This window comes from Ammospiza nelsoni, chromosome 3 (genome assembly GCF_027579445.1).
Source record: "Ammospiza nelsoni isolate bAmmNel1 chromosome 3, bAmmNel1.pri, whole genome shotgun sequence".
NCBI classification, from domain to species: domain Eukaryota; kingdom Metazoa; phylum Chordata; class Aves; order Passeriformes; family Passerellidae; genus Ammospiza; species Ammospiza nelsoni.
Window position 1 is genome coordinate 78288326 of NC_080635.1, and position 15149 is coordinate 78303474.

Below are 15149 nucleotides of genomic sequence, written 5' to 3' on the forward strand. Positions count from 1 at the left end.
TCAGCAATACTAGATAGTGTTTCATTGTCACCTGCTTTGACTCAGCTAATAATGTCCCTGTAGCTCCTGCAGACTATGATTCATGATGAAATGTCTTTTCCCAACACTGTTAAGGAACCATTTAAGATACTGTCGATGGCAGATTTAAGGCCTGTCATTACTGTAGGTAGGCTTCAGAAAGAAACTAAGGGGTTTTTGATAAAGATTTTAGGACAATTTTCTGATAAGATTTTTAAAGATCTTTGAAAAAAAACCCGAGAAGTTGAATAAACAATTTTTAAAGTTCATCTTGATGCATTTTTGTCATAATTGGTCCTAATATACCTTTTTGATAATCTACATAGTTTTAACTTTTTTTCTTATCCCCCATAAAACTAGGGTTTTTTTAATGTATAAAGGATATCTTTGTACTACCCAATTATACTGCAATAGAACATCAAAAATGTACAGCACATAGAAATTAATTTCTCATGTTCTCATTAAAATTATATATATAAAAAAATAACACTCTTAAATCTCAAATTCATTTTGATATTTTTCTGAGTATTTTGTCTTCTTACATTTTTGGTATTTTCTTCCCTGGCTTCTGGATTAGTCACATATCTGGGAAGGGTATTTGAGTTCTCTGCTGAAGACTATGGTCTTTTTTAATAATACCTAAGTCCTTTATTCTGGCCCTTTTCTGATGGTATATTACCTTTTCCAGACACATTCTTTTTTAGGTGTTTGGTTCCTTACTTTATTGCCTTCCTTTTTTTACACTAAATCAAATAAACTAGTTATTTGCTCATGCTGTTAGTCTATTTTCATCTTTCTGACTCTGGTTGCCCTTCTTTATTGTGACCTTATCTGCCCTTCAAACACTTTGCTTTCCTTTCAATTTAGTTCTTTTATAGCTTAATCTTTTCTTGAGGCACAAACAGCTTCAATTATAAGCCTTGAACTTAATTTGATTTTATCCACAATAAAGACTTTTTCTTTTATGCTTTCAGAACACGCCTTGTTTATTTAAGATAGATCAGAGCATATTACATTCATAATGGTTTATTAGATAAGTATTTTCCGTGGTAGAGAAATAAAAAACAGAGAGACAAATATAGTCTTGGCGGCTTCCTGTGTTTGCATAAATACCACTAGACCTAATAGGTTAAAAAATATTTTTCCATAGCATTTTCCTCTTCTATTCAATTCATAGCCTAGGGATGACACTTGTTCATTATTTTAGCCTTAATGAAGAGTACTCTTTTGATAGCTTACTGCTGCTTCAGTAGTTCTAGCTGAGGAGAAAGAGTGGTCCAAGTTGAAGCTGCAACAGAATCTGGCAAACGACACAGAATAAAAAGAAAGGTTTCTACAGGTATGTTAACCCATGAAGAAAGGTCAAAGTAGGGATAGTCCCCCTTCTCAATAAGCAGTGCTGGAAAACGGGTAACAACAGAGGAGAAGGCTGAGGTACTCACCAACATTTTTGACTTAGTCTTCAATGACCACCTCTCTTCCCACACATCTTCAGCAGGTGGACAGCAGGATGGGGGTTGAGGGAGCAAAGTTCATAGCACCTGAGGTACATGAATGTACATTAAGTGTATGCATCCCAGGGTTCTGAGGAAAACATGCTGATGTCAACTCCAAGCCACTTTCCATAGTATTTGAAAAGTCATGACAGTGACAGGTAAAACAAAAACATTTTATCCTTTATAAAAAAGGGTAGAAAGGAGGACCCTGTCAGCCTCACCTCTGTGCATAGGAAGATCATGGGACAGATCCTCTGAGAGGCTGTGCTAAGGCATGTGGAGGACAGGGAGGTGATTTGGGACAGCCAGCAGAGCTTCACAGAGGGCAAGACCTGCCTGACCAACTCAGCAGCCTTCTATGACGGCATGAGTACAGGAGTGGACAAGGGAAGGGCTGCAGAGGATATTTATCTCGGCTTCTATAAAGCCTTTGATACAGTCCCCTGCAACATTTTTCTCTCTAAATCAGAGAGAGCTGTATTTTATGGGTGTACTATTGTATTGATGAGAAACTGGTTGGATGATCAGATTCAGAGGGCAGTAGTCAATAGCTCAGAGTCCCAAAGGAACATCAGTGACAAGTGTTGTCCTTCAGGGCCCATATTCAGACCACTGTTATTTAATATCTTCATTGATTATTTAGAAAAAGGGATCAAGATCATGCCCAGCAAACTTGCAGATGGCACCAATCTGTGGTGGGGTTGATGCATCTGAGGGACGGGATGCCATCCAGAGGGACCGGGACAAGCTGAAGAAGGGGAAAGTATGGGTTTAGCAAGACCAAGTCTGGGGCTGCACCTGGATCTGGGCAACCCCTGGTGCCACTCCAGGCTCAGAGATGAACAGATCCAGAGTAACCCTGTTAAGAAAGACTTGGGGGATGCTGAGGGTGAGAGGCTGGACACAATCTAGCCATGTGCCCTTGAAGCCCAGAAAGACAAATGTGCCCTGGGCTGCTTCCAAAGCAGTGTGGGCAGCAGGTGAAGGAGGGGATTCTCCCCCTCTGCTCTGTTATAACCTGGTGCTCTACCCACCTGCAGTGCTGCACCCAGCCCTGGAGTCTCCATGAGCAGAAGGCTGTCAGCCTGTAGGAGTGAATCCAGAGGAGGCCACCTAGATGATTTGAGGGATGAAGCACCTCTGCTATGAGGAAAGGCTGAGAGAGTTGGGATTGTTCAGCCTTGAAAAGTGCACACAAAAGGCACACAAAAGGCACACAATGACCTAACTGCAGCCTCTCTGTAGCTGAAGGGACCCTACAAGACACATGGAGAGAAATTATTTACAGGTATTAATTTAAATTAAATACTTGGAAGAAATTCTTTACGGTGAGAGTGGTGAGGCACTGGAACAAGTTGCCCAGAGAAGTTGCAGATTCCCTGGAAGTGTTTAAGGCCATGTTGGAGCAATGTGATCTACTGAAAGGTATCCCTGCCAATGGCAGTGGGGTTGGAACTAGATGATCTTTAAGGTCTATTCCAACTAAAGGCATTCTGTGATTTGTGATTGTATGATTCTATGATCCTATGAAAATGTTTATACAGGCACAGTTTATCATGTAAGAGTAACCATGCAGAAGCACTTTGATGAACACAAAAAATGAATGCTGTGCAAATAACTTCTGCTGTCCTTGCTACAGCATTAAGGCAGAAAGCCATTCCCGAAAGAAGAAAGTATTGTAATGCAAATTACATTTATTTTCTCCTGTTTGCTGCTAGAGAACAGAACATTCTGACAGATCTTCCCACATGCATTGCTCAAAATATGTACCTTCTTATTAGTTCACCAAAATGTAACATTTGAAATGAAAAACATGGGAAAATAATTCTGCTTTACATTATAGTGTCAGACTGCAAAACTATTAAGATTAGTCTATTGTCCCTTATTTTTCCTCTTTGTGTCATCAGGCAGTAATAAAAATAATTCCCAGTACCCTGCATCCTGTGAAATTTTCTTTCTGGTCCACTGAATACAGTGTTAGTTTTTCAGTCATGGCTTCTCCTCTTTAATTTCATGGGACCAGATGGCACTGGATCAGTTTGTATCAATTTCATTTCAGTAGGGTCACTCCCTTTTATGTCAGTATGAGGTTTTCTTCTACCATATACATTGCTTGGAGCTACCATAACATCATTCTTGAAGTCTACACTTGATTAAACGTTAAATATTTACTAATGTTTGCCCTCTGGAGCAACTGCTCTGTGTGCAGAAGCCCTGCATCCTGGGAAATGTCTGACCATCCCTCGCTGATGAGAAGAAGAGATTAATTTTTCCCTTTGCTAATGTAAATTTTTACTTTTCTTTTTTTACTTTAGTAAACTGTCTTAGTCTGTGGGTTGTTTTCCTCCTTATTCTCTCTCCCCTGTCCAGCTGGGAAGGGAAGTGATAGAAGGGCTTGGTGGGCACCAAGGTCAAACCTCTACAATCCCACAGGGGATTTTTTACTGATTACTGATCAGTGCTTACACAGGTTGAGGCTTTTCTGTCCCTCACCCAGCTCTGCAGTGAGCAGGCTGGGAGTGCACAGGGAGCTGAAGGGGACCCAACCAGGACAGCTGTCCCCGGTGACGCAATAACTATCCCATACCACATGGTGTCATGCTCAGCATATGGAGCTGGAGGAAGAAAAAGAAAGTGGGGAACTTTTTGAGAGATGGTGTTTGTCTTTCCAAGTCACCAGTCTGTGTGATGAAGCCACTCCCATCTGGGGATGGATGAACACCTGCCGGCCCATGGGAAGTGGTCAATGAAATCCTTGTTTTGCTTTGCTTGTGCACACAGACTTTGCTTTACCTGTTTAATTGTCTTTATCTCAACCAATGACTTTTGCCCATTTAACACTTCCCATTTTCTCCCACATCCCACCAGAGGAAAGTAAGCAAGCAGCTGTGTGGGATTGAGCTGTCCATTGGGGTTAACCTACAATAAACCCCTACCTCAGGAGCAAAACATTGACACACAAGTCTGACACTGCCGCTTGGAGTATTATTTAGAGCAGTAGAACAGCTCTTAGTAAAGGAAACTGTATGGAACTGAGCTGTCACCTTTCCCTTTAGCATGTTATCACTGCTTCTAGAAACTCCTGGGGCTCAAATAATCCATTTTATAGTTAGACAAAGAGATTGTGATCCTGACAAGAAGATTTATTTAAGCTTCTTAGAAAAGGCACTGTATAATTTTCACTAGCACGGAAAATATTCTTACTTAAATACATATATGTATTCCAATGCATGAACAGTCTTAGGGAGTCAACTTTCAAGTGCAAATTGGCACCACTGGCTTGAACTTGTTTTCAGTCAATAAGTCAAACAGGACTATTTTTCTTTTTTTAATGGTAACATTTGAATCCTAACCACTTTTGTGAAAATCCACACTACTTGTGGGAACTGTGTCAGAGATATACTTTCTTAGATAAGCAGTGACCTATTTTTCTCTTCCCTGTGTAAATCTTCAAGCAGCTGATTGCTCATTCAGTTGCACTTAGGTCATAGAAGATCGGTGGCAGAATCAGCAATGGGAGAATTGCAGGATTGCTTTTTTAGGAGTTTTTGGGTTGGTTTTTTTTGGGGGGGGCGGTTTTGTTGATTTTGGTTTTTTGGGGCTTTTTTGTTGGCTTTTTTTTACATTTAAGGGAAAAGTAGTCTTTTTTTCTCCAAAAGGGAAGGAAAAAATGGGCAAAAAAATAAGCCAACTAAAATTAAAGCTCTTTTTGTAGCATCGACAAAGCATCAAAAACAGAGATTAGACTCTTCAGCACCTCAATTTCTTCCAGTGGAAAATCAAATTAATTTAATTAATCTTTATGGGTGATTCAAATACCACATGGCAGATGCATTTATTCAAAGTGACATACCATGCTGGCTTAGCAAATTACCATTTTGTCCTTGGAATAAGAAACATATTCCTGATCCAGATGCATCTAGATGTTGAAAATTACAGAAAAATTAACTGTTCATAAATTGATTGTTCACACTGTTTTCCCCTGAGGGGACATATGAAAACATATTAGTTCTTCATGTCTGCCTTATGCAGGCTCTGGAGGATGCACCGCACCTTTTTCTGTTATAAATTTTTTTGGCTGAAAAGAGTTGGCATATGCAATTAGGAATGTTTTGGAAAGAAGACAAGAGGATAATATGCATAGCCAAGCAGGAGCTAAAATCAGAGGTTTTCCAGCCAGCACCAAGTAGTAGGTGAGATGCAGATATTCAATACTCTGAATCTATTGCTATCTGTTTAACTAATTTACCTGGAATTGATGTTCTTCTGTAAGCATGTTCATGAGTCTTCAGATACTCCTGCAACAACAATTATAAAAAGAGTTAAAAAGATCATTCCAATGTGGAAATTGATTGTGATTCCCTGAGTATGTGTCTAGGAGGCAGCATGTTGAAAGTATATTACAGGTCTAATTTCAAGGAGGAAATTTCATCTACTTTATGAACACATAAATATTTTGCTTTCTAGTTTGCCTTCTTATTGACAGTAGGCTTTACAGCTACACTTGCTCCTCACCCCTTCTTCTTCTTTCCAGAGAAAATTTGTAATGTTATGGTGAATATCAATGAAATTCAATGACGAGTTAAATGCCAAAGAAGAGGCAGTGAATGGATACATGCTGCATGAAAATCAGCAGCTCTGGGATCTCAAGTGTGCTCTCTCTGATAAAAGGTGATAAGGACAGCTCAGGTGCTGTCCTTCCAGAATGGGGGCAGGTGGTTTCTACTTAACTTGGCTACAGCCCAAGAAATACTTGTCCCACTGAAAATCCAAATCAAACTATATAATTGTATGGATGGAAACCTGAGAGATTGAGGTAATTAAATGACAAAAATGGAAATAAATTCCATTCCTCACAAAATACCTCCCACACGTCTTTGTTTGCTTGCTTACTTGTTCTTCTTACTAAAATGTGTAGCTGTCACCTAAGCTTCTAAGGAAAAATAATGCATAGTAGCTTTAAACTGCAACATGAAAAGAAAAGAAAAGAAAAGAAAAGAAAAGAAAAGAAAAGAAAAGAAAAGAAAAGAAAAGAAAAGAAAAGAAAAGAAAAGAAAAGAAAAGAAAAGAAAAGAAAAGAAAAGAAAAGAAAAGAAAAGAAAAGAAAAGAAAAGAAAAGAAAAGGGTTTCTTGGAAGGAAGTAGGTGCATTAATCAGTCACTTCTAAATTTTGCCATAAAATTTAAAAATTCGCCTAAATAATTCTTTTCTTTACTTCTCCCACAATTAAAAATGATTAACAATTAGCACATCTGTAAGGTGTTGAGAGATTTTGTTCTTTGGCATTTGGGAAGTAATTAAGGAATCTCTGTAAGGAATAGTGTTTTGTAAGTGCCATACTTATGGTGTTAACATGCACACATGATATATACATGGACACACACACTGGCCTGTCAACACATCAAGACATAATGGGATTGTAAATAAGTATATTTGGAGCTTTGTTTACAGAATATAGAAAAGGTACTTTACAAAAATAGTTTAATGTTCTAAGATAATGGCCCACAGAGCCATGTAATCAAGAAAGAAATAATAAAAAGGAATAATGAAAAACAGCTAAATAAGGACATGGATTAGTACTGCAAAGTCCATTTGGAGGTAACAGAAAGAGAATTTGTTCTTTTTCTCTAGGAGTAAGGCTAGGGATAGTGATTCAGATTAGAGAACATGAAAAGCAAACTTTGCACTATTTACTCAAGAATACATAATATTATATTACTATAACCCAGAAATGCAAGCTTTTTCCATTTTTCTACAATAAATATGTGGTCTCAAGAATACCGATAGTAAAAAATGCAGTGAGAATTTTTTTAACATATTAATATGTCAAATATTTCTTGATTGAGTGTCTCACTAAGTTTTAAAATCAGGTCCTCTGTACCTTTTTTTCTCTGAAACAGTTCTCACAAATTACCACAATGGCTCTTTTCCTCCTCTGTGTAAAGAACAGACTTGGCATACCATTTCCAGGTCCTCTGGCAATAGCTATGCTATGGGATATTCTTGGTTTCATCTGGCCTTCCCTATAGTTTCTCCATTGAAAGAAGCCTAGGAAAGCAGTCTAGAGAAAATTATTTTATGAGCCTGACATGGCTCTAATAAAAGTCTCCAATTTTATTATGAGGGGGAAAAGACTGTAGTAGGGATTATACTGATGACAAATAGTAATTAAATTCGGCAAGGTACTGTGGGATGATAGACTCTTACATGCAGAATTATAGGTATTTTTTCCTCCTTGGCACCTTTTACCCAAGCTCATCCCAGGAAATGCCTGGCTGAATTGTCCTGTGCTAAATTCTGTATTGCAATACCAGGAATTAAACCAGTATTCCAAAATTTTCCTTTTAAGGCAAACTTGAATACTCCTAATCATTGCCTGTGCATAGCCTAGGGAACACTTCCTTTAGGGGTTAAAAGGAGAGGATAAGAGTTTTCTAATATATTTTCAAGACCTTTAACAGTATTTGGAAAATTTTGTGACTACTAAATTGAAGACATGTCTCTCATCTAAAAAACTCTTTTAGGAATTCCTGTGAAAACAAAGAATGGATTCATACACCTCTAGAGGGAAACAGGCGTTCAAATCCCTTTGAATATCTGACTCTCTGCATTTATAAAAAGGAATCACCTGTTTTGTGATCCTCCATGTTTTTATTTCTCCCCTTATCACTTTACGTAAATATCAAACTTTCTATTCCATTCTTTTGAAATTGTGACTTGCTCCTTTCTAGCTTTGTGGAGCAGCCCCCTTCTGAGCATGAGTGACTATTCAGCTGCTGTGTTCTTCCACGCATTTTCCCTTTTTACAACTGCACTTATTATTCCTCACTTCCCTCTCTTTAATCTTCCAGCATCACATTGCCTATCTTGGCTGTTCCTCTACATAATCCAGAAAGCATCTTTGCACCTAATAGCAACAGTAGAGAATAACACTCCCTCTCTACTTTGCCAATTAGAAGCAGCACAATAACAAATTGTATAAGATTCCTTGGTATTCTACAACCTTTAGAGCTTTTAGGACATAATATCTTTATCTTTGCTAATGAGTCCAAAACTACCTAGTCCTTCTCTAAGCATGTTATAAAGTTTAAATTGATAGTAAGCTAACTTAAACAAAGGAGATATCAGTGGATGACAGAGCACTGCTTTCATTACTTAGGTGCAAATCCACACCTTCAGAAACCCCATCACAGAAAATGGATTAAATTCTTAGCATCATTAGACAAAGCTTTTTGTATATATTCATAGTACTGAAAGACAGAACACAGATGATGAAGCTTCTATTAAAACAAAAATCAGACATTTTTAAAGAATAATTACCTTAATGCAGTTTTCTTAGAAGGCTAATTTGCATATAAGTTCTTTACAATTATTTGCTGAGATTTTAAACATCATATTCCTTAAATTTCTGTCTTCCTCTCAATGATTTCTCTAAAACTAAATAATACATAATTCATTGAGTTATCATCAAAGCCACTAGCTAGATGTTTGATCATTGAAACCTAAGACCTTACATTTATTTATATAGTACTTGAGGGACCAGGATAAGTCAACACTTTGAACCTCGCTCCTCAGACTTCATAAATCTTATAACTAAATTTTTATCTCTCTAATAAAAGTGATTGTTCATGGGTTAGGTAATTTTAAGTGGGGATGCACAGCACTTCTTTAATATAATGAGGGAAGATAGAATACATTAATCAATTTATTTCTGTGTGTGTCACATGACTGAGGCGTTTTTGGGAAGCAAGGAATGAGATAGGCTGTGGTTTTTCAATAGTACATGTAATTCACACCTTTTTTGACATTTAAATAATAAAATAGTGGAATCTAATTTTGTCACCTAACATAGTTTCCATGAACACCAGTGTTAGATAAGGAGTTACAAGTTTCATCTACCAATATTGAGATCTATCAATGGAATAATCACTGCACTGAAAGGCTTCCTTTAGTTCCATATTCATGGACTGTCTCTACCCAACCTGAACATCACTTCAAGTACAGTTATAAGTTATATATTTTTAAATATATATCAGTTCCTCTCTGATTCTGCCAGTCTTTGAATACTTTTCTTTTTAACCCTTTTTATGCTTAGTCTAAGCTGATGATCCTCCCAGTAATAATTTCACTTAATTGCCAGTTTTTTCTTTCTTAGCCGAATGGACATTAGCAGATCCTGTCCTTCTTGTGCAGTATTTGGATTTTCCTTTTCCCCAAAGACCTCTGTCATTAAACTCCCTCTATATGAAGGAGGAAAAGCAATAGCAAGATTAAAATTAACAATTAGGAAAATTAGTGTGGCTAAGGGATGATACAGATAATTGATTTCTTCTGTCCTCAGGACTGCCCAGCACCAAATCCTATCAGTCACAGGAATTCGAGAAAGATATAGTGCAGAATCTCAAAGAACAGTGTTAATTGGACAAGTTTGTATTTTTTAGGTAATAAAGAAGCTACCAAAATAATTAAAATTATTTTAAAACCATACAGAAGAATAGTTCATCATCCTGATTAATTTACATATTTCTCCCAATATTTCTTTTTTTTTTGTTTGTTTAGAATGCAATTCAAATGCACCTTTCTTAGGAGAAGTATACTTTCTTATGCTGAATGTTCAGCTCTTTGCCTTACACTCCCTTTCTCTCTCAGCAACTGAAAGCCTTCAGCTACAGTAATTTTTGCTAGAGAAAGGTAAGGCTGCAGAATGTTGCTTTCCTTGTATGACTCACAGTCCAAACACATTCAGATATTAGAGGAGATAGATGGAACTGAGAAGTCATGTGAAAAAGAAGCAATGAAAACATTCTAAGAAAGGGAAAAGAAATAAATTTCTTCTAAGGAAAAGGATGAGTCAGCTGAATAGGAGAAATAAAAGCAGAAACTGGCAGTAACTGTCTGGATGAAAAAAAACAAGTTATTTTTTTCTCTTCTTGCTTCTGAGAGTTGCTATGCCTCTCTGGGTTTTTTTCTGCTTTTGTGATGATTCATTAGTAGAAATATCAATGTGATATAGTGATAGCTCCAGAATGATTATGCAAGCACTGAAGTTAGTTACCAACATTGCCCAGTGTGACTAAGAGGTTTCACAAAAGACTTCAGTAAAATTAACTTTATCTCAAAGATTTTTTGCCTTTGATCTGTTGTGCTCTCACCAAACTGTGACTCTGCACAGTGTTTCAGGCTCAGTTGTAAAATAACTTGTAAGAGGGGAAAAAAAGAAAAAAAAAAGTGCTGTAAGGAAGAAGCATTCTGCCTTTTGTTTAGCAAAGCTATAGTGAAGTTTCCATCTCTAGTTTTTCCACGCTGGCTTTAAAAAAGATATCTATAATTACTGATAGCAATAATGAAATGAAATTCTGAATGTGTCCTGGAATTGTCATCACTTTAGGGAATATTGTACCTAAAACAGACGTCATTCCTCATAAATACAATACATCAATCCTTAAGTACAAGTAGACTTACAGACAGTGCAGGGACACTCGATCAATGAGGTAAGCGATTTCCTTCTGCAGTATTTAAGAGAATGAACTTTTGTATAGGACTTCAGTTTCTCGAGATAAATCGAAGCTGTTTCAGCCATTATGAAAGAGAAGGTAAAGGACTGAACAAACTCTTTAAATACTGCCTATTGTCAGTGAGAGGACATGATGGACAAGTTCTGAATGGGTACTGAAACAATAATCTGCAATAAAACCTAATTATATTTAACCATTTGTCTTTCAGTCTTCCAGTCTTTTTAAGTTCTTTGGATTAGACTGCATTCAGCACATACATCTTGTAATATTTACTTCCAAGGCCAGTGGATTAGACATACTCTTTGATAAGATCTAAAGTGTTTTCAGGAGGGGTTAATCACATTCTATTCTGACAGATATTAAGTGATAACACAAATTGAGGAAATTGTTTAGTGTGTTTAGGAGCAACAGTACATTTACTGCAGTGACTTTGCACAGATGCAAGGTTCAACAGGAGTCTGGAGACCAGAAGAGATGTTATTTTTTACTTTAAGTCAATGGCGGGGCTTATGTCTAATATTCTAATTGCAAAGATGACAACACTCCTCCAGACAGCAATTTAGCTAAATTTTACGAACACCAAGAAAGTTTATATGCATTTCTCAGTCATCCACATAGGACTTACAGAGTTAGTCTCCTGTATTCCAAATTAAAAAAAGGGCGAAAATGAGTTAATATTTTCATGTTCATATTCAAGATCTTTCCTCAAAGGAGCTCCATTTGCACAATAAGAAAAATTTAAAATTAAAAATATATTTATTTGACATAATTTTGGTGATGGCAGAGGTTGTACTTCTCACCATGACAGCACGAGAAGGAAGTCCTGGCTGACGTTGTTCCTTCAGAAATGCTGAGTTTACCACTGCTGACAATTAGCAGGTTTAGTTACTTAATGGGTACATAAACTGTAAGATTTTATTTCTTTATAGCTGAAATCTACAAAAAATATTTATGTCTGTAACAAGTATTTACAATTTAAGCAGTATACATCAGTTGATGAGTAAATTCATTTATTTTATGTATTTTATATATGTTATCACTTTTAACCAGTGACATCACCGAAATGACAATTACCCAACTCAAAAAGCTTTTGCAAACACAACTTCCAGGTCAGAAAAGGTACTTCAAAAACAGGTTCAGTTATGGAGACAAGAACTCTGATTGCAACAGTATTGCTTTAGCAAATGACACCAAACTGAGTGTTGACACACCTGAGGGACAGGATGCCATCCAGAGGGACCTGGACAAGCTTGAGAATTGGACCCAAGGGAATCTCATGAGGTTCAACGAGGCCATGTGCTGGTGCTGCACCTGGATCTGGGCAATGCACAGATGCAGAGGAGCTCTACCAAGAAGGACTTGGGGGTGCTGTGGGTGGGAGGCTGGACATCACCCAGCCATGTGCCCTTGCAGCCCAGAAAGCCAAATGTGCCCTGGGCTGCATCCAGAGCAGTGTGGGCAGCAGTGGAGGGGGGAGATTCTGCCCCTCTGCTCTGCCCTGCCCTGGTGAGACCCCACCTGCAGGGCTGCACCCAGCCCTGGGTCCCCAGCACAGGAAGGACATGGACCTGTTGGAGTGACTCCAGAGGAGACCACAAAGATCATAGGGGGAGATTTTTCTCCTGTGGAGAAAATCTGAGGGCTGTTCAGCCTGGACAAGGTTCCAGGGAGACCTTATTGCAGCCTTTCTATGCATAAGGGGAGCCTCTAAGAAAGATGGAGACAAAAATTTTGGCAGTACCTTTTCTGATTCGACAAGGTGTAATGGTTTTATAGTAAAAGAGAATAGATTCAGACTAGATATGAGGAAAAAAATTTTGTCATAAGGGTGGAGTAGATTGGGCAGGAAGGTGATAGATGCCCCACCCTTGGAAAACACTCAAAATTAAGTTTGACAGGACTCAGAGAAACTTGATTTATTTGAAGATGTCCCTGATTATGGCAGTGGGATAGGAACAGATGATCTTTAAAGGTCCCACTCAACACAAGCCATTCTATAATTCTCTGATTCTATGAAAATAAAGTCAATCCCCCTGTAATCCTACCACCTTAATAGAAAACAGGCAGTCCCTTGGAGGCTATTTGAATTTTAAGACTATGTAAGTTCTACTTGATTTACTGGAATTACCACCACTAAGGCTATAAAATTACTCTTATGGGTGTTTTCTTGTGTATTCAGCTGCTCAGAAAAACAGCACAGTATAATATGGGAGCCCAGAGAAAGCTACTGACAATGTGTCTGAAAGCCTTTTCTATATTTGGGCTCACATTTATCCATGAGTGTGAAATAGAAAGGTTTTCTTCATTCAGATAAATCTGTCTTATTAATATTAATAAAGACAGCCAAAATTTGATATAAACCTCTCTGCAGACAGCTCATGGATTTTCAGAGTTCCATGGCCACCCCCTCTGAGTCACTGTGTAGAAAGAAAAAAATAAGTTATTGGGGGGAAAAAAATTAAAAATAATTTCGTTTTCTGAGTTTAGTTCCCTCTTGGCATTTGCACATATGCATATGCTACGGATAGGGAAAGATTGCTTCATACGAAAAACCTCACCTCTTCTGTAGACACTTTCCCTCATCCTGCCATTTCCAAGACAAACTAGTGAAATCCCTGACCATCACTTGTCCCAAATCTCAGCCAACTGACCTATAATGTTCATGCACAGCAGAAACAGGTGTAATTTTTTTTAATTCAGACAAAACTGAGCCTATACGGAGAGTGTTTTGGAAAATAAAATTGAAAAGGAGAACACGTGCCCTGTGCCAGTGAAATTGCAGACATCTTCCTGCAAAGGCTGAAGAACAGCTGAAGACATCCAACTGCATATCTACCATTAAAAAGCCTGGTGAAAAGCAGCTATTTTCTCTTGATCAAGTCTGTGTCCCACTTAGGGCTCTGAGCCTGTATCCATCCCTTGGATCATTATATAGAGATTTACAGGCACACAATCTGTAGCAGAACTGCTCCTGAGAGATGGAGGGGAACAGCAACAGAAAAGAAATCTGAGGCATTACAGTAGATAACTCCTACAAATGTAATGAGTGAGACAATTAGCTGCACCACGATTTGAAAGGTTGAAAATAGGTGAAATAAACCCTAAATATTCAAATGGTCTACATCTATAAAATATTATTCAAGAGAAGCTTTATTCTGAATCTCAAATCTTGTGCTCTGTGCTCCTTCCTGCTACCACAGGGACTTAATCCTAAATTCCCCTTTCTTCACTACAATCTGAAAATCCATTTAAGCCCTTGGGAATGATTATTCCTGTCTAAAGAAAGGAAATGCAAAATAGATCAGCATCTCCTCATCCACTGGCACTGCAGCCTCTGTGCTCACCTGGCACATTGGGATATCTGAATGGATCTCTCTGACTGCAGGCCATCAATCACAGGAGCAGCAAGCCAGCTGAAAAATGGTGTGGCTGTCTTGGAACATTTTTTCAAAAACACTTCACAGATTAAGACAAAGTTTTAGTCTTGCATCAAACCTACCAATTCACTCTTGGCAGTGCTTTACAGTGCTTCCAGTGTGGTCAGCCTACAGTAACAGCAAGAGCCTGTGCCTAGAACTTGAAAATCGAGTTACAAGAAGTTAGGAAGTTATTGAACATTGTTCCATGTATTTATAACATGTTGTTAAAAAATCAAGCTCAATATGTTACTCCAACTCTAGCTGCTGATGTGTCATTATGCAGCCACAGAAATAGCTGTGTATTTTGAGCAGTGTACAGAACACACGTGACAAACAAGAACAGGAGTGGGATTTTTAATGTACAGAGGGGCCTGGCTTACAATACAAAACTTGTTTTGCATTATCCACCTACATGAGAGCATGTTCTTAATACCAGTTCAATGGAAATTCTTTTCTGAGATAGGCCAAGCTACTGAACTGTCCTTTAAAATGTCACATGTGACCATACATTAAGTGATCTAGAAAGAAACCTATAAGAAAAGGCTCCAGCAAATTTTGGACAAACACTAAGTCTGTGAGTACAAACCTCCCTCATCCAGCAGTTGTAGCCAGAAAATTTCATATAAACAACTTTGCTTTGTTTTACCTTTAAATATCACTATATAACAAATGCATTATAACGTGCTGTAGGAAAATGATTT